Raw genomic sequence first — 24,215 nt, 5'->3', positions numbered from 1 at the left:
TCCTTCCCTGCAGTCAGCTTTGGCTATATTATTAGGTTTCAGCCAATGAAATGTAAATACAGTTGTTAAGTGGAGGTTTGAGGGAGAAATCCCTTTGAAAAAGCATCTTCTCCCTTTGCTGCCGGATCATTAAATGTGATTAGGAGGATCCTTGGGTCTTTTAAGGACAAGGGCTGCTACCAGGGATGATGGAACTGAGATCTGGAGGGATCCTGGGTTCCTGACTACTCTGTGGAGCCACCTTATCAGTTCTGGACTGCCTAGATTTGAAATTCTTTTTGTGTGATGAAGGAATAAGAGACATCTATTTTCTTTAAGCCAATGCTTTTTTGAGGTTTTTAATTTTTTTCTTATTTGCAGCTAATGCTAATTCTAATTTATACAACCATCTACCCTCCACTTTATACCACTGATCCAGGGATCCATAAATGAGTGTAAGTATTTTCAATCTATGACTTTAAGGATAAAATGATAAAACTGTGATAACTCTGATTTCAAGAGCTAACGTGTTTGCCAAAATTTAAAGAAAAAAGTAGAGCATAGAACCATCTATCTTTTCTTTCTTGCCCTTTCTGTCAAGTGTAGGATTATTAAAGTCATTACTCCAGAAAAATTTCCACTGCTCTCCAGGGTCCATAGCTTCACATCCCTCATTTCCAAACTTGCATCCTCTCACTTCTATTCTTAGTACACACAAAATGAAATTGTTTGCTAGTTGTACTGAGTCAAGATCAGAGCTCTTCTGCAAACAAAGTTTGATTCCTGAGCTTAAACTAAAGAAATATGATTTGTGTGCACAATTCCCGGGATCTATATAAGATGTCTGTTCAAATAAGAAGTTAATCCAGGAAACAAAATATTCAAAGTGGAGTTTATTATAATCATATCACCACAGTTCTTCATTGTTTTCTTAGCGGGACAAAAAAATCTTAAACTTTGTTCTTGGTGAGGATTGTTTGAATCATGGATACTAAAATCACCAGGATATCAAGAGTAGAAAAGGCAGACAGGCTATGTCGCTTTTTCAAAAAGAAAGGAAAGAATTAAGCATATTGTTCTCAAGTATGCTGTTACTTTAACATGCCCAAAGTCCCCTAGTCTATTTACCTGGAGTCAAAACTAGGAACATTCCATAGATCAGTGATTCTACTTAAAGTAAAAAGTATATGAAAAAGATACTGTGTGAGGAATGTTGACTTTCTTTGTATTGACAGGCATAGAAATACATTAATTCTCTTGAGTCTGGTTGTCTCCAATTGATTTTTCTCTCATTTGAAGCAAGTGATTGTGCCATTAGATTGATAAATATCATCTTGTTAGAGTTGAAAACTTAAAAAGTTCTAAGCACACATGGAAGGAACTTTGAATACCCTATTTCTGGAGTGAAATGCATGTGTGAATTGTAATAGCTGCTAATTTCATGATCATTCACTCCTAATTCAGTTCCCAATACTTCCAAAAGAATTGTCAGAACACAACACATACAGAATCGTTCAAATCATTTTTAAGTTATTCTCATTTAGCTCAACTTTGCCATTATAGAGAGAAGGGGAAATAACTCTCAATTAGAATGAAAATCAAGGTATAGCCACTACTGAGTACATGAGAGGACTTAACTGGGATTAAGGAGTTGTAGGATCTTTCCACCCAAGATTTAGTCATTTCAGCCCAGTGTCAACAGTTATCATTATTGGCTGTTGCAGAATCAATTACAAACCAGATACTTGCTCTTTATCTTAACAGGGGGAAATAAGTTATTCCACACTGATACATACAACAAAAGCAACCAATCTAGAAAAACACAAGAGAATTATCTGGTAGCACTCACGATAGCTATATATGAGTATTAGCTCATTTAATCTTTATAGCAACTCTCTGAGAGCCTATTATAATTCTGTTTTAGATATATGCTAACTCAGGAAAGAAATTAAGTCATTTACTCAAGGTCACCCACCTACTAAATGATACATCATGGTGAGTCTATCTTTTCATGATCTATGATTCTAAACACTACAAACAGTATAATGTAAATATAATAAGAAAAAGATGTTGAAGAAATGCAAATAAAACTTAATCTCATCCTGCACGGAGGCTATCTCTTTCAACCTGCAGAGGTATTAGTATTTGATTAATAGTTTCCTTTGGGTGATAATTCTAAAAGGAATAGTAACAACTTCTTTGACTATAAATTACACTCAGGAACTCTGCTTAGTGAAAATAAATGTGAGCCATGAATTTAGAATTATGCATCCTCAGAGTGGTACGGCTCTTGGTCTCCCCTCCACCACAAGTTCAGCCTTTTGAAGGCATGTAAGTATTTATCATTCTCTGGAAATATTCTCATTCTCTCCAAATATTATTGTGTGGACCTGCCAAATGGATTCATCAGCTCTTCTTATGCGTTTCCCACACACTGTAAACTGATAATTCAAGGAAGTAGTCTGTCATCTTTCTTTCAGAAAAAAAAAAGTGAAAAATAAATGTTTGTTTCTGGTGCTTTCAATCACCTATTTTTTTTTCTTATTCACTATTGGTACAAATTATTGAAATTCTGTTTCTGCCCTAGGTAGGAGAAATAAAATTTAGCTTATTTGTTTTTATGTGGAAATAGTGGGCAGTGGATAAATCTGATGAATCACCTGGAAACCAGCCTGAGTTGAGTGCTGTACATTAAACAGCCTCTAGAGACTCTATTTATGAAGAAGCAAGATGCTTTATGAATGTTGTAGCTGAGTCTCTGTTTTATAGATTATTAGACTCAAGGACCTTCTAAGTCATAAAATCTATGTTACTATTTTTATTTCCCAATTATAGTGAAATCTGAGAACTCTGAGTGACTTGTTGAAGGTCACACAGTTATTAGCAAAGCCAGGACCTCACTCATGTCCATAGGCCTCCTACTGGTGATCTTACACACTGTCTCTCTGAGTGGGTGGTGGGGCACAGAGAAGGTTTCTTTTGAAATATGCAAGAAATGTCTAAGGTGGTACTAAGGATAAGAAAATGTTACATTGTCTGGCTTAGGGATCTTACACCAACTTTTAGGAGTTAAGACAGGCATTTTCTATCATTCTCCCCAGAGATGCTGTAGGTTCTAATATTTGTACATTTTTTTTTCTGAATTCCCAGTAGGTTGTAAAGGGGATGGAATACAGAGCATGTTACTATGTATCATAGCTCCACTATACAGACACATTGATCAAAGATGTTACCTTTTCTCTACAAGTTTAAAATTTTCTGCTTTTAGTGTTTCAGTGTTCATTCTAGCTCAACCATGGTTCTCCTTAAAGCATCCTGGCTTCTGACTCTTAGAATTCCCCCCAAGTCCTTGCGTGTACTTGCTTTCTTTCTTTTAAGTGAATCCAGAGTACCTTTCTGCTGAGCTACATCCTCAGTAGCTTTGATTTTGAAACAGCATCTCACAAAATTTCTGAAGATCTTGCTAAGTTGCTGAGGATAACCTCGAACTTGTGATCCTCCTGCCTCAGCCTCTTGAATTGCTGCAATTACAGGCATGTGCCACTGCACCTTGAGCCACTATGCCCTGCTAGCTTCAAATTTTCAAAGTTGCTTTATTTCCTAACATTATCCTTTTCAAACCAATAACAAAGTTCTCTGACCAAGCCTTAAAAAATCCCTCTTGCACCCTTTAACATCCTTCAAAAGACCTCTCTAGACCTTTACTCAATTCAAATAACAAAAAATTAGAAATCCATTCATTTCCCTAAAAGTCTGATTCAAATTACTTTGAGCCTCATTCTTTTCCATATTTTTCCTTTGGTATTGTGGAAGGAACATTGGATTTGGGATAAAAATAACTGAGTTGTAGTTCCAATGCAGTAATCTATCAGCTCAAATTTTAGGGGAAAAACATTCACTTTTTCTCAGTTTTCTCATTTTGAAATGATGACAGATGACAAGAGTCTTATTCACTTCATTGGATGATCATGCCATCAAGAGAAATGACAGTGTTCTTTGCTCATCATAAATCCAACACATTTAGTCATTAATTTAGTGGCAGACTGTGCTTTTGTCGGGTATAGTCAATAGTGACCAGTCATTGCCATCTTAGATGTGAAAATGTTTCATAAATTGTGGAGCACTATTTTGTTATTATTCTATACAAATTCTACTTCCTGGAGTTTCCTTGCCTCTTTGGCCTTATTGTTTAAAACCCCAGGACACCTATATCCAGAGGAATGAAGTTGCAGGCTTTCCAAAGATAAGAACTCACACAGAGGATGTCAACTCTACACCTTCTCTGAGAAGCCAGAGGGCAACTTCTCACAAGTCCTTGCAAATAGTAACAGGGTGAGTCGGGCTGACATGGAGACAGAAGCTTTGGCTTCATCCTCAATGAGCTCTGCCTTGGCTCTGCATTGCTCTTTGGGTTCTGCTGTTTCGTGTTTCAGCTAGCACAGATTCCGTGGTGGGGGAGGCAGCAGCCATCCTAACCACTTCAGTCTGTCTTCCAGACGTGGCCTTTTTCTCTCATTGGTTTGTCTTGAAGACATCAGAGACTCTCTCTCTCTCCCTCAATTCCTAATCTTCCCAGAAAGATTGTTATTTGGAAGTGCAAGCGTAAGATTGGAACTTTCATCTACTAATCCCAAATCAGCAAACAAGAGAGAGAAACATCTTAGCAGCTATCTGTCTGTAACTTTCTTTCTCCCAGATCTGTAATCAGTGCCAATTTCCTCACTGCCAACACATTCACTATAAATTTAGACACTATCTGTTAAAGATCACTTCCAAAATATAACATTATAGGTTTTCACTGATTTTCCCGAGCCCCATTTACAGTGTACTAATCTGTGCCAGCATGTTTTGGGACATAGAGAAAAAAATTAGAGTTGGAGAAACATTTCTTCATGGAACTAGTTATGTGTAAGTCTGGAACATGTTAAATTGACTGAGTATTCTGTCCTTGTCTCCTAGCTTTTTCTGGTGCCAGGATATTCTGAAATAGATACTTAGTTTGCAGCTGATCTTGAAGGGGAAGCATCATTGCTTTTCAGGGCTTTGTGATGAGGCAATCTATATATTCCCTTTTCATAAATAAATTCTATACTTATATAATCATCTGAGGTCACTCTGGGAATCCATGCTGAGAGTGGTGACAGCTTCTGATGAAAGCATATTTAGAAAAAGGTGAAAAGGGTGAGAAATATATTGAAAGCATCCTCATGTCATAGAAGAATCTGGTGGCATGAAAGGTTAACAAATACAGGCATATTCCACCCCTCAAGAAAACTAGTATGTCTCTGAGTCTTAAATAAATAAATAAATAAATCACTGCATACCTAAGCTGAGAATTCACATTGTGTACCACATTTCCCCAGGAGAGTACCACCTGTGCTAAGAGCTAGTCATCTTGTTGTTGACAGGTTTCAGTAAGCCCAAGCACATGTGGCTGAGGAACTCCAGGTATGACATTGACTAGGGAATAAGACCTGAATTATTATTTCCAAAATGCTACTTTGGCGATCATATCTCAAGCCAGGAGCCTCAGAACAAATGAGTATAAAACATTTTAACAACGAAGCCAATGTTGTATCCTTCCCTCCTGCAGTCTCATGAAGGCTATGTCAATAGGGGCAATATCATGTGCATGGGCCAAGGTAGCAAGGTCCATGCTCCCAGGTGTTTTTTTGAATTGGAAAAGATTATCCAAATTCTTCATATTCAGAGTTGGTAAATCATATTCAGAGAAAGGCAATGAACTCACACATTGTTTATTGACCTTACTTAAGCATTTCATACCAACGTGTCTGGCAGCTTTGGGAACTATTGTGTAAGCAGGTTTACCCAGAAGCGATTGCCAACATTCTGAGAATATTTCATGATCAAGGATTTGGTGAATTCAGAGTGAACGGCATTGCCCCTAACACATTCCTTTTCATAAACAGATTTCAGCACTGAAATAGACCTTGTATAATTGTCCCTTTTGAAAATGTAGTCTTTCTTGGCAATCCAAGTAGTGCATGTCAATTGAAGGACTGATTTCTACAGGCTGACACCCTTGAGGAGTAAATCTGGGCTGATGACGGAATATTTTTTTGTGCACAAAAGAAAAGCAGCACAATCAACTCCCTGTGGGTTCAGGAAGGCATCACAGGTCGAAAATTAGGTTGAAGAGTAAGTATCAAGTATCAGGCCCTTTTGGGAAAACGCCAAACATAGCCAAGAATCCTTGGCAAGAGCATATGACCGAGAGCCTGATACTTAGCTGCCTGGGCTGCTGGATGCTATTTGATTCATTCAAGAGACAAATATTTAGTATCCAATCAGCATACATGTCTCCTGATAGACACAAAGAAAAAGTTATATGTTTAGAAGGACATCATGATATAGGATGTTTGGACTAAAAGGTTGTGACCTGAATGGTAAGAGACAGGATTATAGGTCCTCACTGTGGAAGGTATTTGGGCTTCTAAGCAGAGTACAGAGGGATAGACCTTGAAATCTTGACTTTGTCACTAGCTAGCTAGGTGACCTTGAGCAAATTACTTAACCACTGAGTCACCAGTGAGATGAAGACAGCAATCAGAAATCCCACATGTGGTTAACTGGAAAGACTAAATGAAGATTATTAAACATAGAGATGGTCTCAGGCATAACGCAGGCTGAAGAAAGGGGGTAAAATAATCACAGGCTTAAATGAACAAACATTTAATGTGTCTCCTTAGGGAAGGATAAGTAAATACACAGATAAATAAATACCAGAAACAGATCTGTACATAAATGGATATTTGACTCATGTTGGGGTAATGGAATAAGCTCTTTAGTAGATGATACTGGGACACTTGAATATCCAAATGAGAAGGAAAAAAAATGTTGGGCCTGTACCTCAACCCATAAAAAAATTTTGTTCAGGATTGATTAAACACTTGATTGTAAAAGGCATAATTATAAAGCCTTTGTAAGAGTCTAGGGTATCCTCCTGAGCTGAGGGCATGGAGTGCTATGGAGCTAGGGAAATACACAGAGGAAACTTCTGGATGCTAGGCAGACTCAATTTCTAGACCCAAGAGACATATCTACAGTCATACACTCAATAACTACTCTTTTGGTTGCATATGCATGTCTTATGCACTCTTGTATACTTGATCCCTTTTCACTCTCACATTCCCTATGGTCTCCATGACTTCTTTATGCCTTGCAGCATATCCCATGGTCAGTCCTTTTAGAGGACAAATACTTTTTTGTGGGGGGTCACTGGGGATTGAACTCAAGGGCACTCAACCACTGAGCCACATCCCCAGCCCTATTTTGTGTTTTCATTTAGAGAAGTGCCTCGCTTTTGCTGAGGGTGGCTTTGATCCTCCTGCATCAGTCTCACAAATTGCCGGGATTACAGGTGTGCCCCACTGTGCCCAGTACTGGGGATTGAACCCAGAAACACTCTACCACTGAGCTGTGTCCCCAGCCCATTTTACTTTTTATTTTGAGACAAGGTCTTGCTACATTGCCTAGGCTGACCTTAAACTAGGGATCCTCCCTCAGCCTCCCAAGTTGCCAGGATTATAGGTATGCACCAATGTGCCTAGAAAATACTATTTTTAATGGAAAAAAGTAAAAAAAATATAATATTTTATTTATGTGGTAGCAAAGATAGGTAAATTATAAAATAGTGACATGTTTGACACAGTTCACAGTTTGAAATCTGTCAAATTGATTGTGAATGTTAGGTTTCTCTCTCTCTTTCTCTTAAATTTCATCTGTCACTTGTGCTCACATTCTGGCCAGCCCATCTGTCAAGTTATAGTCCCCAGGCCTCTCCTGTTTGTACTCTGATTCTCCTAAATCACTACTTCGCTCATGTTTCAAGCCATTCTAGCCAAGTTGTTTCTTCTGGTTGGCAGATACATTTCTAGCTAATTCTTGCTTTCTGATACGGTCTCTCAAAATATTTCTTCTTTTTCTCAAAATTGCTCCTCATTCCAGGTCCCTAGCTTAAAATTTTGATGTAGGGACTACATTTCCATTTTGTGACCTTACTTGATCCTTTTATACCTATTTATTTTAAAGCAGAAGATCTAAAATCTATATTTACCAGAGCACCTTTTGGGTGCTATATTAAAATGAGTTAAAATTAAAATAAAGCTCACAGAAAAGTTAGTAAAGAATAATTTTTTATACTATCAATGTTAAGCACAAAGCACATGTTTAGGTCACCCTTCCCCTACCTACAAAAACATCCGGTCAGTTACTCTGTCCCACCACACCCCATAGTATTTGTAGGCAAAATATTTAGGAGGAAATCCCCACCACAGGTGGGGCTCTTCATATTTTCCCTCCAAGAACTGTCCCAGGCACACCTGTCCTGGAGTGACTCCCCTCACATTAACATTAGATCTTTTCTTTAATTCTGCTAATTTCATCAAACAGATGCTAGCTCCTGTAGGGTTAATTTTTCAACAGGCTCCTTCTTCAGAGGATTCTGGTACAAGATTCATTTTTAAAGGGTGGGCAAGCACTGCCTCTAAGGTACTGCTGCTTATCCTGTTCTGAGCAGATGAGAGGCAAGGTAAGAGACCAAACCACGCTGTTCCTAGGACATTCAGTTATGATACAAGACAGCCTAGCAGAGAGAACAAGGTCAGGGAGAGGTTAGAATCAATCCCATTAAGATCAGAACTGTGATATTTGTGGTTTGGGCATATGATGGGCCTTTGTTGATTTTTCTAACCCCTATAGTTTAGCTTCTGTATGTTATCTTTGTAAAAAGTATCAAGGTAAGACAGCACTCCAGAAAGGATTAGAGATAACATTCATTTCTTCACACATTCATTCATTCAGCATCTACACTGTGCTCAGATTAGAGTAAAAAATATAGAACTATAAATTATGATCTAAAAATCAAAATGAGAGAAAATATAATTATTAAACACATTGAGGAGAGAGAAAGATGTGGTACCTAAGCTGGAACTTAAAGCTAAAGATTATTAAGGTAAGAATATAGGAGAAGACATTGTAGACAGAAGAAAACATCTTATAAAGCACTAGAATCCAGGGATACACCTAGAATGTTTGGGAACAGTGAAGGGACAAGGATGAATGATTGTAGAAGGAAGTAACAGGAAAAAAGTAGGGTTTAGGGTGGTCTATCAAGCAGAGGTCCTTGGAACATTTTCCTTGTGGAAAAAGTGGGATCTTGGAAAGTTTGATTTGCCAATATGAAGCAAAATTGCCTAGGCTGACCTTGAACTAGGGATCCTCTCTCGGTCTCCTAAGTTGCCAGGATCATAGGTGTGCACCAATGTGCCTAGAAAATACTATTTTTAAGGTTGAAAGGGGGGCAAGCAGATGATAGAGGCCAAATTAGGATGAAAGGAAGGGAGGAAGGAGAGAGAACTGGATCAGCTGTTCTTTATCCAAACATTTTTCGACTAGAACGACTCAGGGAAAAAATAAGGTCTAAATGGATAGCCTGAAGCAGGGCAGGGAAGGGAAGGAGGAGGTCCTGTCTTTTGAGATGGTGGCTTGCATTTTGACTCTCAGAGGCAGAAGACTCAGATCCTTCCTGCTTAGTGCCAGGGGACAGCCCCACTCTCCTCTTACCCACTGATGGCTTTGCAGTCATTTCTTTCCCCAAATGTAAGCTCTGAGATGATTCTTGGACTCTGAGGTAAATTGTAGGTATTAATAATGAAAATAATTGCCTTACTATTTATTATACACTATATGTTTTTATATTTTGAGATATTGGTAAATGATAATATGAAGCTTTAAATATTAGTAAGAAATTTAAAAATAATATTTATTTCACCTTTGTCCCATATGTTTACTATAGTTTTACAATGTTTTTATCATTGTCCAGGGAGGGAATAGCTTGTGACTAAGTTTCAAACCAGGGAGTTTAATTCAAATTATTTTTAAAACATTATTTTAACTTTGATTATGAATTTCAATGGAATATTTTACATTTTATTATGAAAATTTTCACACCTTATACCATATATGTAAATAATATATACTTTCTCTCCCAGAGTAGAAAATTTACCCTAATGAATCTCTATCCATCACTCAGATTCAACAAATAAAAAACATTTTACTATATAGTACTTGCTTCAACTAGCTACATTGCTTGCATTTTATAGCACGTCCCTAACATTGTATTATCTTGCCTAAATATTTTTCCATATGGAAATAAAAATAAAGATATTTTCTTATATAACTTTGTCCCCAAGAGCAAAATCAAAAACAATTCTTTAATCTCATTCAATAGCATATCCATTTTCACATTTCTTTGTCTTGAAATGTTTTATGGACAGGCATTTTTATTCATTTAACTTATTTTTTATATTAGTATCTAAACAAGGCCCACACATTTAATAATACCTTTTTCCATTCATTCATCTTTTTTAAAATTGAGGTATAATTTTCATATAACAAAAAGCATGAATTGTAAATGTACATGTGTTAGGTAGCTTTTTGTCACTGACAAGAACAAAGTAAGAGAAGGTAAGATTTATTTTGGCTCACAGTTGCAGAGGATTCAGCCCATGGTGGGAAGGCTCTGTTACTCTGGGCCTGCGGCAAGGCTGAACATCATGGATGAAGGGTGTGATGAAGGTAAGTTTCTTACCTTGTAGCAGCAGGGAAGAAAAGAAGCAAAAACAGAAACGGAGATTGATGAGAGACTTAGAAAGGAGAGAGAAAGAGTCAGGACACACCCCCCAGTGAACTACTCCTCCAACAAGGTCCTGCTTTCCAGTGGTCCATTGAACTGTCAATGGATTAATCCATCAAATGGTTAAATTCACTGATGATCCATGATTTTCTAAAAGCAGTACCTCTGAACCTTGTTGCATTGGGGTACATATTTTCAACACATGAGATTTTGGGGCACATTACAGATCCAAACCATAACAGTACATTACAGCTAATTTTTTTATAAATGCACACACATGTGATGCATACCCTTCCTTATAAAGGTATAGAACAGTTCCATCAGTCCAGAAAGTGTTCTCATGCCCCTTTCCAGTCAATCCCCAGCTTTTTCCCAGAGAAAATCACTTTTCATAGATTGACAATTCTAGAAGTGCATAAAAATGTTATAGAACATATGCTGTTTTGTGTCTGACTTTTTTGCTAAACATAATGTTTTGGGGATTCATCTGCCTTTTTACTTGCTTTAGTACTTTATTCCTTTTATAAAAAAATATTATTTTAGTTTTAGGTGGACACAATACCTTTATTTTATTTATATGTGGTGCTGAGGATCGAACCCAGTGTCTCACACATGCTAGGTAAGCACTCTACCACTGAGCCACAACCCCAGCCCCACTTTATTCCTTTTTAATGAAAAGTATTATTCCATTATATGGATACACTATGATTTGCTTATCCATTTCCCTGTGAATTTACTTGTTTCCAGCTTGGGATTATTATGAATAAATGTTCCATAAACATTCCTTTTAAAGCCTCTTTGTGGATATAATTTTTTATTTTGGAAATTACTGGCTTATATAGCAAAATATATGCAAATTTACATTATATTAGGGAGTTTTTCAAAGTAGTTGTTCCATTTTACATTCTAACAAGGAATGCATGTGAGTTTTGTTTGGAGTATGTCCTTGTCAACATGTTGCATTTTCTGTGTTTTAAATTTTAGCCATTCTAGTAGGTGTGTAGAAGTTATCTCTACCTCTTTTCATTTTAATCAGTGCTAGGATTCTTTTTTTTTGGGGGGGGGAGGTCTTTGTTTTGCTTCTTAAATTAAGTCAGAAAAACTGAAAATGTTGCATATTCTGGTTTGCCTCAATATTTCTTCAGTAGTTTAATTTGTTCCTTGTTCCATTTATTTCCAGCAAACATTTCTACTGCTTTTTATTCCCTCATGTATACCTATGTTTTTATGTGCTATAATTTTACTTCTGCAAGAAAGAATGTTGTTGACATTTCTTATAATGAAGATCTGTTGGTGATGAATTAGCTTTTGCATATGTTAAAAGCCTTTTAAACTTTGCCTTTGAACTATAGGACTATCTATAATGCTATATGAACTGTTTTATTGTCATTGTTTGGTACATTAAAGATGTTGTTCTATTGTCTTCTAATGTATCCTATTTTCCACGGGAAACATTCTGTAATCTTACCATTGCTCCTCATTATACATGTGATGTGCCTTTTTTCTCTGACAGCATTTCTCATTGCCACAGTTATTCTGATGTTTCATGTGTGTTTTTTGTTTTGTTTTCTTATAATTGGTTTTTATTAAGATTATTGGATCTGTAGGTTAGAGTTTCCACCGAATCTGCAAAATTTCACCATTATTCAAACATTTTTCTGTCCCTTCCTGATTTTATCCTTCAAAGATTGTAATTACACTGGTACTTCAAGTTGTCCCTCAGTTCATTGATGGTATGTTCATTTCTTTTCAATCCTTTTTCTATGTTTTATTTTAATTTTTTATTGCTGTGTCTTCAAGTTTGAGTTCATCTTCTACACTCTCTAATCAATCCCTCTAGTATACATTTCACCTTAGACATTATAGTTTTATCTCTGGAATTTTTATTTTTATATTTACAATATTTCTCTTCGCATGTTTTATATTTCTTCCAGTTTATTGAATGTATGAAATACTGTTGTAGTAACTTTTTAAAATGTCCTTGACTACTAATCTCATCATCTGTGTCATTTGGGGGTTAGTTTTTTCAACCTACCTAAACAAAAAGCATAGACTCTTTAAAGCATAATATATTTAGTTAGGACTAAACAGGGAGCACTATAATGTGGAATATGCATGTCATGGGAACTATTAGTATATTCAAAGGGGATGAGGTAAAGGAAATCTTTTAAGGGCAAAGTGAGAATTACTCAAGCTACTTTGAAAACATAATCCTTGGCCACAAGTATTAATGACAAGGGTGTTCCAGGATCAATAGCAAGTGTGGAATCAGTGCAAGGCTGAACAGACCATTATTGGTCACAAGTCCTTGCAGAAGGGTTTTCTTTGTAAGGCTGCAGTGGCCTTTGTGCAAGGCTATAATTCTAGCACTCCTTTGTGATAGATCTTGTCATCAGGCAAATGCACATAAAATTTCTCCTTCATAAACTCCCAATTTATTTATTTTTTGTTAGTGTTTGATAAAAGTGATTCCATTTTTATTCTGGCAATTTTCACTTTCAACTGACTTATTTTTCCTCATTATAGGTTGTGTTTTCCTGCTTCTCATGATGTCTGGTAACATTGGAATTGTTGCCAGATCTTGTTAATTTACCTTAGGTAGAGTATGTTTCTGTTTTCCTAAAATCATTTATGAACTTTGATCTGGGGCAAAGTTATATTACTTGGAAAGAGTTTGATCCTTTAGGTCTTGCTTTTAAGCTTTTTAGGTAGGACCAGAGCAGTATTTAATATAGGGCTTACTATGCCCTTTTACCGAGTCAAGGTCCTTATTAGTTTTTTGTCTGATACCCCATGAATTGTGAAGTTTTACATTTTAGCCAGGGAAATTGGCACTGTTTATAGCTTCCTTCTAGTTCCTTCTAGTCTTTTTAGTGGTCCTTTCTCTGGCCTCTGGTAATTTTTTTTTACATGAATGCTCTGATAAGTGATCAACTAAGTAATCAAGGGAGACTGAAGACTTTACAATTTCTTTCTCTGACACCTCTTTCTTCTTTACTAATCTGTTTAACTCTAGCTTCATTGACTTCCTCCAACTCCCAACTGCTTCTCTTTAGCTCTGAACTTTACCCAGGTTCTCCCCCCATACTACAGTTTAGAGACTTTTCCTAAGCAGTAAACTGAACAATGAAAAAATCCTTCACTTTTGGGGGGAGGTGGAGTGGGGGTCTTTATTTTTGATGTTCAATGGCTTGAGATTTTTTTTTTATATTTTGCCAATTTTTTATTTAGATGTTTGAGTCAGGAGAAATAATTTATTTTCCTGACTCAAACAACTAAATGGAGTATACCAAGATGAGGTATACCCCATTACCTCATGTTGGTCAGAATCACAGAAATGTGTACAAATCTGTCTTAGGTCAGCTTTACGGTAGGAGCTGCTGAGGCACAGAGCAGTCAAGTGACAGATGCAAAACCATATGGGCCAATTGAAGAGGATGACTGTAAGATGGCACTCTCAGCCAGAAAAGTAGCCTGGAGTACATTAGACATTTTATTCTAGTCCAGGAAAAATGTCATTTCTCTTAGACAATATGGCCATGGGAATAGCTTCACTCAGCTCACCCCGACTACCCAGAGCCTCTAGTGAGGGCTCTTAAACAAGAATAAATGGTTAGGCTGAATTTTAGGGATGGGGAGAAATAAAACAAGATTAAGGCCATTGTAGAAACTTCAGTCTTGGATTATGTAAGTTATGGTCTATTCTCTCCTCCTCTGAAGCTTTTAGTAAAATTAGTATGGCAATTCTAAAGACAAAACAAAACGAAACAGAAACCATGGCCTGATTTAATCTTTTTTCTGTCTAAATGGTGACTGTAGAATTAGAAACCTTTGAAATGCACTATTTGTCCTTTGGTTTCAGACAAGACCCAGCTGAGAATCTGGATGAAGTAGAGTCCCCCAAGAGTACCTCTGCTTCTCTATCTCCTAGGGAGCACAATGTCTTAGATGGTCTCTGCATGATTTTTCTATAAATTCAGCATTTACCCCAAAGCACATAATATGCATAAAGGACCCTGAAAACTATAGTTTTCAGAGTAAGATGTTAAATGATTTGCAGGCTATTCTAAGGGAGAAATAGCCCTTTCTTTCTTAACATTTCATTTACTTCATGCAGCCCATCCATTTTCAGGACTGCATGGAAAAAACGTATTCATTTCCAAGTTTTTGGAAGCATGACTTGATAGCACACTGAACACCAAAAAGTTTAACACCTATCTCCTGCCTCTTAGAGACTGAGCTCAATATGGTACCACCAAGAAATTCAGTCAGGATGGTTTCTAGCATGGAAAGAAGAAGAAGACAAAAACACAATGTAGGAAAGCCCCAGTGGCATGATTTTTAAGGGATCCAGTATATAGCTCAGTTGCAAGTATTTGTAGGATTTGCAAACTCTATGCTACAATGCATTATTCCTTATTATTACTATTTTTAGGGGTCATGCATTAAAACATGGGGGTTATTTTGAATGACCAAGCTAATAGCTCTATAGCTCTGGGCCCCACGCCAGGCAGATGGGGGTATGCTTTGTGAGAATATCCTCTGGAATGTCACTATACTCCAGAGAAACACAGAAAATATATCTTAATTTTGAGAAATCTTTTGGGGGATACTTGTGATGACAAAATTATGTGTTCTGACATAACTAGGTCTGTCTCCTATTTATCAAGGTGAACTTCAATATTTGCAGTGGTAGCTTAGAAATCTGAAAGGAAAACAGACAGTCTTGGTAAAAAGCAATTAGAGAGCTGGCCTGTGTTGGCACTTAGCCGCATTGCTGACTGTAAGAGCATCACATGAAGCTTCACAATAAAGACTTCCTTGGGGGACTCGACTTCACCCAGATTCTCAGCTGGGTCTTGTCTGAAACCAATGGACAAATACTGCATTACAAAGGTTTCTAATTCTACAGTCACTATTTAGACAGAAAAAAAGATAAAGTCAGGCCACTGGATTTTTTTTTTTTTTTTTTTTTTTTTTTTTTGCTTTAGAATTGCCTAACTAATCTTACTAAAGCATCTTTTGGATCAAGTTGCTCTCCAGTTCAAGATTCTTTTTCTGCTTTCTGAATGAAGACTAAGACATTCTTCCTCATTTTTAAAGTCTTCAAGGAAAGGTCTCTGTCCTACTTCTGCCTTGCTTATTTTTCACTATTCCCAAGAGAAAGAACATAGCTAATTTTATAGAAAATGTACTATGTGCAAAGCACAGAGTTCGGTATTTACATAGATATTTTATTTGATTAACATCATTTTAAATTTTTTTTATTTTTTAATTTGTTCTAATTAGTTATACATGACAGTAGAATGCATTTTGACACATTGCACACAAATGGAGCACAACTTCTCATTCCTCTGGCTATGCATGGTGCAAAGTCACACTGGTGATTAACCTCATTTTAAAGATCAATAAGTTCAGGTGAAGGTTCAGAGGTCTTGAGTGATTTGCCTAAAGTCACAGACTCAGCAAAGGATAGCCAGGCTTATAGAAATAAAACTTGCTTTGATTCCCAAGCTCAGATTCCCTTAATTGTATATCAGACTAAGAACCATATTTCTTTCCTTTAATATATAAACAATGCATGAACAGAGCTCATTATAAAGTAATTGAGAAACAAATTAGTATGTAGAGAAGCATGTGAAAGGTCCCACTCACTCACATCTAATTCTCCAATGCTCCCCAGATGCAATCATTGCTAGCAATTTGTGCATCTTTCTCATCTTGTTTTAACATTAATAAATATGTATGAAAAAATACACATGGAATTATATATATGTGAAAAAAGTTCTTAAACTCACTTCTTTTAATCAATATCATGTCACGGTGACATTTCCCTGAAGCATATACTAATCTGTCCCAATGATTTTAACAGCTGTGTAATATTTCATATGTTCAACATTTGAATACGTTAACCTTTATATGGGAACTTGCCTACTGAAGGACATTGGGATTTCCAGATAAACATGTTTATACCCTACAGAGTATCATGCTAAGTGAAATAAGCCAGTCCCAAAAAAACAAAGGCCAAATCTGATTTGTGGATGCTAACCTAAAACAAGGGAGGTTGGAGAGGAGAATAATAGAAATAGATTGGACTAGACAAAGGGTAATGAAGGAAAGGTGGAGAGGGAAATAAGAAAAACAGTAGGATTAATTGGTTCTAACTTTCTGAGCGTTGTATTTCTGACCAGGGTAACTCCACATCATGTATGACCACAGGACTGGGAAGATAATAGAATAAGTTAAACTTTATGTATGTATATGCTGCCAGAATATATTCTACTGTCATGTATAACTAAGAATAAAGTTCTAAAAATATTTATACCCAACTTTTTGGCTAGATAATCAGATGTAAAATGCTGGCTAAAGGTACATGCATTTTTTGCTATTGCCAGCAGCATATGCCAGTGACAGTTTATCTGTAGCCTGGTTTCACCTAAAACTGATTATGGATAAAGTTGATTATCTTCTTAACCATATTCATCATTGCTTTTTTTTTTTTTTTGGTTCTGGGAATTGCTTATGATAACTTTAGCTCATTGGGGAGGAGGGTAATTCTTTGTCTTTTTGTTTTGTTAATTTTCCCTTCATGTTATGATTATTATTCTTTGTTATATTAACTTAAAATATATTCCCTCAAGCTGTCGGTTGTCTCTTTACATTATTTATGATGTCCTTAGTCATGTGAATTTAAATTTGTAATGAGTTTAATCTCAAGTTAAATAAGTTTAAATTGAAATGTGCTCAAGTTTATTAATCTTTTTTTTTCTTTATAGCATCTGGGTTTTGTGTTTTGCTTAGAGGGGTGGGAAACTCTCCTCTCATCTTAACACCTTTGGGCAGAGTAGCAATGTAAAAACTTCTTCATTTTTTACTCTAATATGGCATTTCATTTAGAATTTATGTCTATATTTGATATTAAGTAGGGCACTGAATTACACTTCCCCAAAGCAAGGCTTCTAGAACCCTTATTTCTAGCAATGGTGGACTATTTCTTCTGAGGAAAGCTGAAAAGGTAGAGGGAAAGGTAAAATGTCACAATCTTCAAAACACCAAATGCCTGACAAACTAATGAATGGGAAAGAATGAACAGAGAATAGAATTTTCAAAGTAGCAGAGAGAAGTGGAGAGAGAAAAGCATGAGTTATTGTTCATTTGACACATTCTTAGAGTTGATTTATTCATCTATTCAGGAGTTGGGCATCTTTGTGCCAAAGTGACATGTCTACTGTATCCCTTTTCCATGCCAGCATTTTCTGATTTGGATAGAAAAAGATCATGTTAACTTCATCATCCAAGGTAGGAAAACATCCTTTTTCTATCCTTATAATAGTTTATAAAACAGAAACTTTCTGTCCTTGCCAAGTTTGGTAGTAATCACCTATAGAAGATCAAGAGTTGCTGCCTTGTGCTGTATAGATCTTTGAGTCCTCTTCTATTTTTCCATAATTTTGCAGTTTTTTACACTTCTTGAAGATACCGCTTGCCTATAGAAAATTTATCTCATTTAGTATTTTATAGTATAAAATTAAATCCACAACTATGATTATGTCTTTTTTTCTCATATCTGCGGTATTACTTTGTATGACTCAGGGTGTCAGTGGGACATCTGGTACAAGATTGGTTCTCATTTCAGTATGGTAACTCCACCTCTAACCCTAAGATAATTTTAAGAACTTCTGCTATCTGCATCTTACCCTTCACGACAGTGTGTCTAGGTAAGATATTGTCCCATGTATCCTGCTCAGCACTTAGTGGGCCATTTGGCATAAAGAGTCTTTTTGTTGTTGTTTCTTCCTTCAGGTTATCACTGATGCTTACCTACATTTTGTCCTTTATATTCTCTATCCTGATGGATGTGGGATCTTTTAGTTCTTCCTTTATACTACGTATAGTTTCTCTCATTCCTTTCAACTTTTTATCATTTTAATAAAGTTGTTTTCTGGGAGAGCTTTCACTCCCTAAAAAAAGAAAAACTACCCTAGGTAGTTTCATTCATTGTATTTTATGATTATAGTTTTTAAACCTACCATGCTTGCAAATGCTTTTTTAAAAAATCATATTAAACTTGCTTACTAAATGCAATAGCTTCTCTTAAACTTCTATGTTAGTTATATTTTAAAGGATTATTCTACTTGTTCTGATAAATCTTTTTCCTTGGGGGTTATTTGATTTTCTATGCATTTTTATGTTTTATTCTTGATTTTTTTTCTAATGCTTTGTGATTCTTAGGAGCATTTTCACTTTTCCAGTTGAGACTTGGCTCCCTTCTCTGGGAAAGATGCTTCTGCTTATCGTAGCCTGTGTCAGGTAGGAATGTGCTGATTGGTGGGCTATGCCATGACTTCATTTTTGATTTTCCTTCTCAGTGGTAAATAAGTTTCTAGACAAGGGGTTGAAAAATTTTCTGTAAGAGACCAGATAGTAAATATTTCAACTTTATGAGCCATATGGTTTCTGTTTCAACTGTTCAACTCTTGCTGTTCCAGCACAAAAGCAATGAGACACTGTAAACTAATTGGCTGCATTCCAATGAAACTTTATTTTCAAAAACAAGAGTCCAGCCTACAGGTTTGCTGATCTCTGACCTAGACCTTTACTTCAAAGATAGCACTGATGGGCACAGGCTGACCAGCGGTGGCAGGAACTTTTAGTCAGAGAAATACGATTCAGCATTGTTTGTGGCTCTGTAGCTTTACAATTTGACTCTATTTTTTCCTTCCCCATTCTTGGGAGGTTGTTCATATCCCTTAATACATTCCTTTTTCTGCTCAAACCAGAAAATAGATTCTGTATTTGCAAATTAGTAGTCTGATTTATATACCCTCCTACTTTATATTATAATAACTCCTTTAAATTTCTATTCAATAATGGTGCTTTTTATTTCTTGTACTAGTATAAATTAATTCTATCTACAAAATGGTTTTCTGCCATCTTAGGCAATATTCTCATTCTATCACCTTGCTTCACTATTGTTCAGTTAGTTTGGGAGGAATTTTAAACAGTGAATGTTTATTCTGTTCAGCTGTTGCCTAAAGTTCTTGCTGCTTTGGCTCTTGAGGATCATATTCTCCAGCCTCCTCATTTGTGAAGTGTTCAAGTCACTTGTATGTGCATGACATTACAGGTGTTTTGCTCTCAGGTTGCCTGCCCTTCCTATATACAAGGCTGAGCCTGAGGGTCGCCACTTCCACGAAGCCAGCTCTGACTGCTCCAGCCTTCATGAATGTATCTGTTTTCTCAACTCTCAGCATGGTTAACAATGTTCACCCTTTTGTTCATTTTCAAAAAGCCAAGACTATGAGTCTCTTGAAGTCATAGATAAAGTCCTTATTTTAATTTCTTTTAACTTGTTACTCTGCAGCACTTATGCGTGCACACATGCACATACACATTCACCACTCATTATGTATTCAATAAATATAGATAAAAATTGAAAAAATCTCACTTTACCTCATTGACTACAGCAAGATAGCTGGAAGGTGGTGTGAAGACTTAGCTAAAAACAATATGTGGCAAGGTGACAGCTGAGAACCAGGTGGTTTTGAGTCCCAGGATTGATGGGTAAAACAAGCATCATCTCCAAACAAACAAATGCAGACAGAGGGGTTTCTGTCAGGAGACATGATTGTTCCCATTTACAGTGTGTGACATGGTTTGACATCTTATGAATCATGAATTCTAGAGACAAAGGACCAGATCCTCCTTTGCCTCACTTGGAAAATGATTGAATCCCTTAATGTCTGTATAACCAGATGTACTTGTTGGGAGTTTGAGGGGTGTGTGCGTGTGTGCATGTGTGTGTGCGTGAGCATGTGAAGAAGGGTGTTTACTGGAGAAGGGAGTACTCCAGAGTGGAAATTTCCTTAAGATTCTGCTGTATTTCTTTTAAAACATTTTCTAAATTTTCAAATTTACTTGTTATTTGTAAATATTTTACTTTTAAGCCACACAGTGCTTCCACTTCAACTTCTATCTTAGAGGATAGACCTTGCATTTGCTTGCTACAAACTTCCTCCTTTAACTAATCTTCTCTGCCTCCTTCAATTCCTCACAGCTTCCCCTGAGGTTGAGCAGGGAAAGGACGTGATGACAGAGGCTGAGGTCCAACAGCATGAGGTCAACAGTGGCAGTTTCTGGCCTTGGGAATGGAAGAAGACTTGTAGTACCCAGAATCAGGGCTATGTACAGACATTAAAGAGTGACATTTTTCCAGGCTGCAGATCTAGAAGCTTCAAAAGACTGATGCTAAGCATGGATTTTTTAAAAATGTAACTTTGTAGGAAAGGCAGCAGAACACAACAGACACTAGTATGGCAATATGTAAATCAATGGATGTGTAACTGATGTGATTCTGCAATCTGTATATGGGGTAAAAATGGGAGCTCATAACCCACTTGAATCAAAGTGTGAAATATGATATATCAAGAACTGTGTAATGTTTTTGAACAACCAACAATAAAAAATTTTAAAAAAAATGTAACTTTGTAATTATCTTCCTCTCCCATGGAAAAAACCCAGACCCTTGCCCAGTCTAAAGGAAGTCCTCAAGAAGAACTCTACGCTACCTTTTAAAGGCCCAGGTGTACACACAATGTTTGTGAGCCCAGCCTCCCTATAATCCTTGAGGGTCAAACGTTTACATCATTTTTAAAATGGAAAATTGCTGTTAATCTTGAATGTTGAGAGAAGGGAGAAGCAGGAAGTTGTTGGGAACATAAAATGCCAAAGGCTGAACTTTGAAATTTAAAGCAGGAGAATTTACTATGTGACTTGCCCACTGAAAGCAGTTTTCACAGTTCCTTCAAGAAGAGAGAGAGAGAGAGAGAGAGAGAGAGAGAGAGAGAGAGAGAGAGAGAGAGAGATCTCACTAAATCATGTACATTTGCTCACAGTTTACTGTAGTTTGGATATCTGCCTTCATAGAAGGTCACTCATGCAAGAGTGTCTACTTTAACCAGGACATTTTAAATGCCACTTTCTTGCTTTTCTATCTTTTCCATGTTCCTCATGCTCTTTTATTCCAAGATCTATAGTAATATCCCATAAATAATACTGTAAATAACAAGTGCTCCATGAGCTTGTGGCATGTCTGTTCAAGGGGCTTCACAAACCTTTTTTACTTGCACAGTATAGTGAAAAGAACACAGGAAGTCTGAAATCTAGGATCCAGTTAGATCTGCCAGAAACTGCTTTATGCTTATGAACAAGTCAAATAGTCCCATTGTTCTACAACTTCATGTTTAAAAAAAATGAGAGGGAGTATATCAGAAAATAAAAGCTCCCTTTCAAAATATTTGATCCCAAAACTCAAGCTTTCTTATGCTAAAATTGCATCCTCTTTGGTATACAAACCACAAGGACAGGGTCTTGATCTGTTTTTCTTTTTTTTTTAATTATTTTTTAGTTGTAGATGGACACAATAACTTTATTTTATTTATTTATTTTTTATTTGGTGCTGATAATCGAACCCAGTGCCTCACAAGTGCTAGACAAGTGCTCTACTACTGAGCCACAACCCCAGCCCCTTGCTCTGTTTTTGTTTACTACAATGCCCCCAGAGTTTAGAGCAATGCCTGATGCTCACTATTTGTTGAACAAAGAGTGAATAAACAAATAGAAAGCATTGGTTCACAAAAAGCTGTGATTCAAGCAGAATGATCATATTGAACAGGGGAAGAAGGAGGATTCAGCTTCACTCCAAAGGAAGGGTTCCTTCTGTCCTCTAAAAGATGTGCTGGTGCTGTAAGAGCCCAAATAGAAAAATTGATGAGCTTCATCAGTAGGTAAATATGGACATGAAAAAAAGCCTCAACTTCAGGTGACAAATGAGCACCAGATTCAACTATTGGCATGTAGGACAATAGCATGTAAATGTGGAAAACCACAGTTGAAGGACAGAGATTAACCCAATCACACACACAAGTAGAGTGGGAAAAGCCTGTGAGTCAAACTCACTACAAATACAAGAAATCTGTTGCTGTGAAAGCAAACTTTTTGAAATTTCTGGCATTGTTCAGATCCTTTTTTAAAAATTCTTTTTAGTTACATACAACACCAGGATACACTTTGACATAATCCCAAAAGCTCGAAACACAACCAGCTCTATCTAATTCAGTCCCCTGCACTCCCCCAACACCCCATGCCCCTCCATCCACTCTAGTGAACCCTCTTCAATCCATTTACAGTTGATTTTTCTTTTTTAAAATCTTTATCCTGGGCTGGGGTTGTGGCTCAGCGGTAGAGTGCTCACCTAGCACATGTGAGGTGCAGGGATCAATCCTCAGCACCACACAAAAATAAATAAATAAAATAAAGTTATGAAAAAATATTATATAAAAAATTATTGTCCTGTGGATACACCCTATGCCAGGACCCACCATGGCACATCCATGCATGCGCATAGGAAAGTTCGGTTAGATCCAATGTTTTTCCCTTTTCCGGTCCCTTCTTCATTCTCAATCCCTTTCATCTGCTCTACTAATCTTTCCTCTATATTGATGAAATTCCCTCTCCCTACCTTTTCTCTTTCTCTTTCTTTCTTTTTTTCTTTCTCTCCTCCTCCTCTTCTTCTTCTTCTTCTTCTTCTTCTTCTTCTTCTTCTTCTTCTTCTTCTTCTTCTTTTGTTGTTGTTTAGATGCTTTTTAAAGTTCTGGATCTTGTTTGATTTCTATATTTTTAATATAAGGAGTCTATAAAGGAGTAGGAGAAATAAGAAACTACTTAAAGGGAAGAAACTAAGCTCAAACATTCACTACTGCTTTCTTTGAGGACACTAAGTTATAATGCTTTTAACATTACTTTCAAGTACAAAAAAATATTTTTTTTTATTTGTTGTGAAGGAAAACTTCCTGGTCAAGGAGTTAACTTAAGAAATGAGTAGTTTGGGAGCAAACTTTTTTGTAGAGCAAAATTTTTTACACTGTGCAGAGAGTATTTTAAAATACACACAATCCTTTGGAAAACAGTCTGGCAATTCTTCAAATGATTAAGCAGAGAATTAACCGTAAGATTCAACAAACCCCTTCCGAGGTAGGTATCTAAGAGAAGTAAAAACATATGCCTACAAAAACTTGTACATGCATGTTTATAGTAGCATTATTCATAAAAGCAAAAAGTAGAAATGCTGAAATGCCCTTCAGCTGATGAAAGGATAAATACAATGTAGCGTATTCACATGACAGAATGTCATTCAACAAGAAATAAAGCATTGATACATGTTACAGCAAGGATAAACCTTAAGACTTTATGCAAAGTGAGAGTCCAATCGCAAAAGAACACATATTTTAGAAATCTGTTTGTAGAAAGGGTACAGAATAAATCCATTTGTAAAACCAAAGCAGGTGAGTGGTTGACTACATCGAGGGGTAAAAGGAGTGGAGAGGAATAGGTAATGGGTATAAGGCATCTTTGGAGGTAATGAAACAACTTTTAGATGATGATGATGGTTGTACACATCTGTTAATATACTGAAAACTATTGACTTCTACACTTTAGGTGAATTTGGGACATATACATTTTATCTCGATAAAACTTAATTTTTTAAAAATATGCATTCATCTGAACTCAAAGGGTCTAA

The 24,215-nt window shown here is 36.5% G+C and overlaps 1 long non-coding RNA gene across 2 annotated transcripts in view; it reads right to left on the bottom strand.

The window, feature by feature from the left end:
- Nucleotides 1-24,215, bottom strand: part of LOC125619084 — a 125,608-nt gene that overhangs the window by 53,756 nt on the left and 47,637 nt on the right. Inside the window, exon 1 of one of the 2 annotated variants that reach the window (XR_007350578.1) lies at nt 10,489-11,135. The exons of the other annotated variant lie outside the window; for it this stretch is intronic. This is a non-coding gene — a long non-coding RNA (uncharacterized LOC125619084). Of the gene's footprint in view, nt 1-10,488; nt 11,136-24,215 lie in introns of those variants that run through there. 2 annotated transcript variants of the gene reach the window in all.

Source organism: Marmota marmota, unplaced genomic scaffold (genome assembly GCF_001458135.2).
Source record: "Marmota marmota marmota unplaced genomic scaffold, marMar, whole genome shotgun sequence".
Lineage (NCBI taxonomy): Eukaryota > Metazoa > Chordata > Mammalia > Rodentia > Sciuridae > Marmota > Marmota marmota.
The sequence above is the reverse complement of the archived record's forward strand: the minus strand, read 5'-3'. Positions and strand labels throughout refer to the sequence as shown.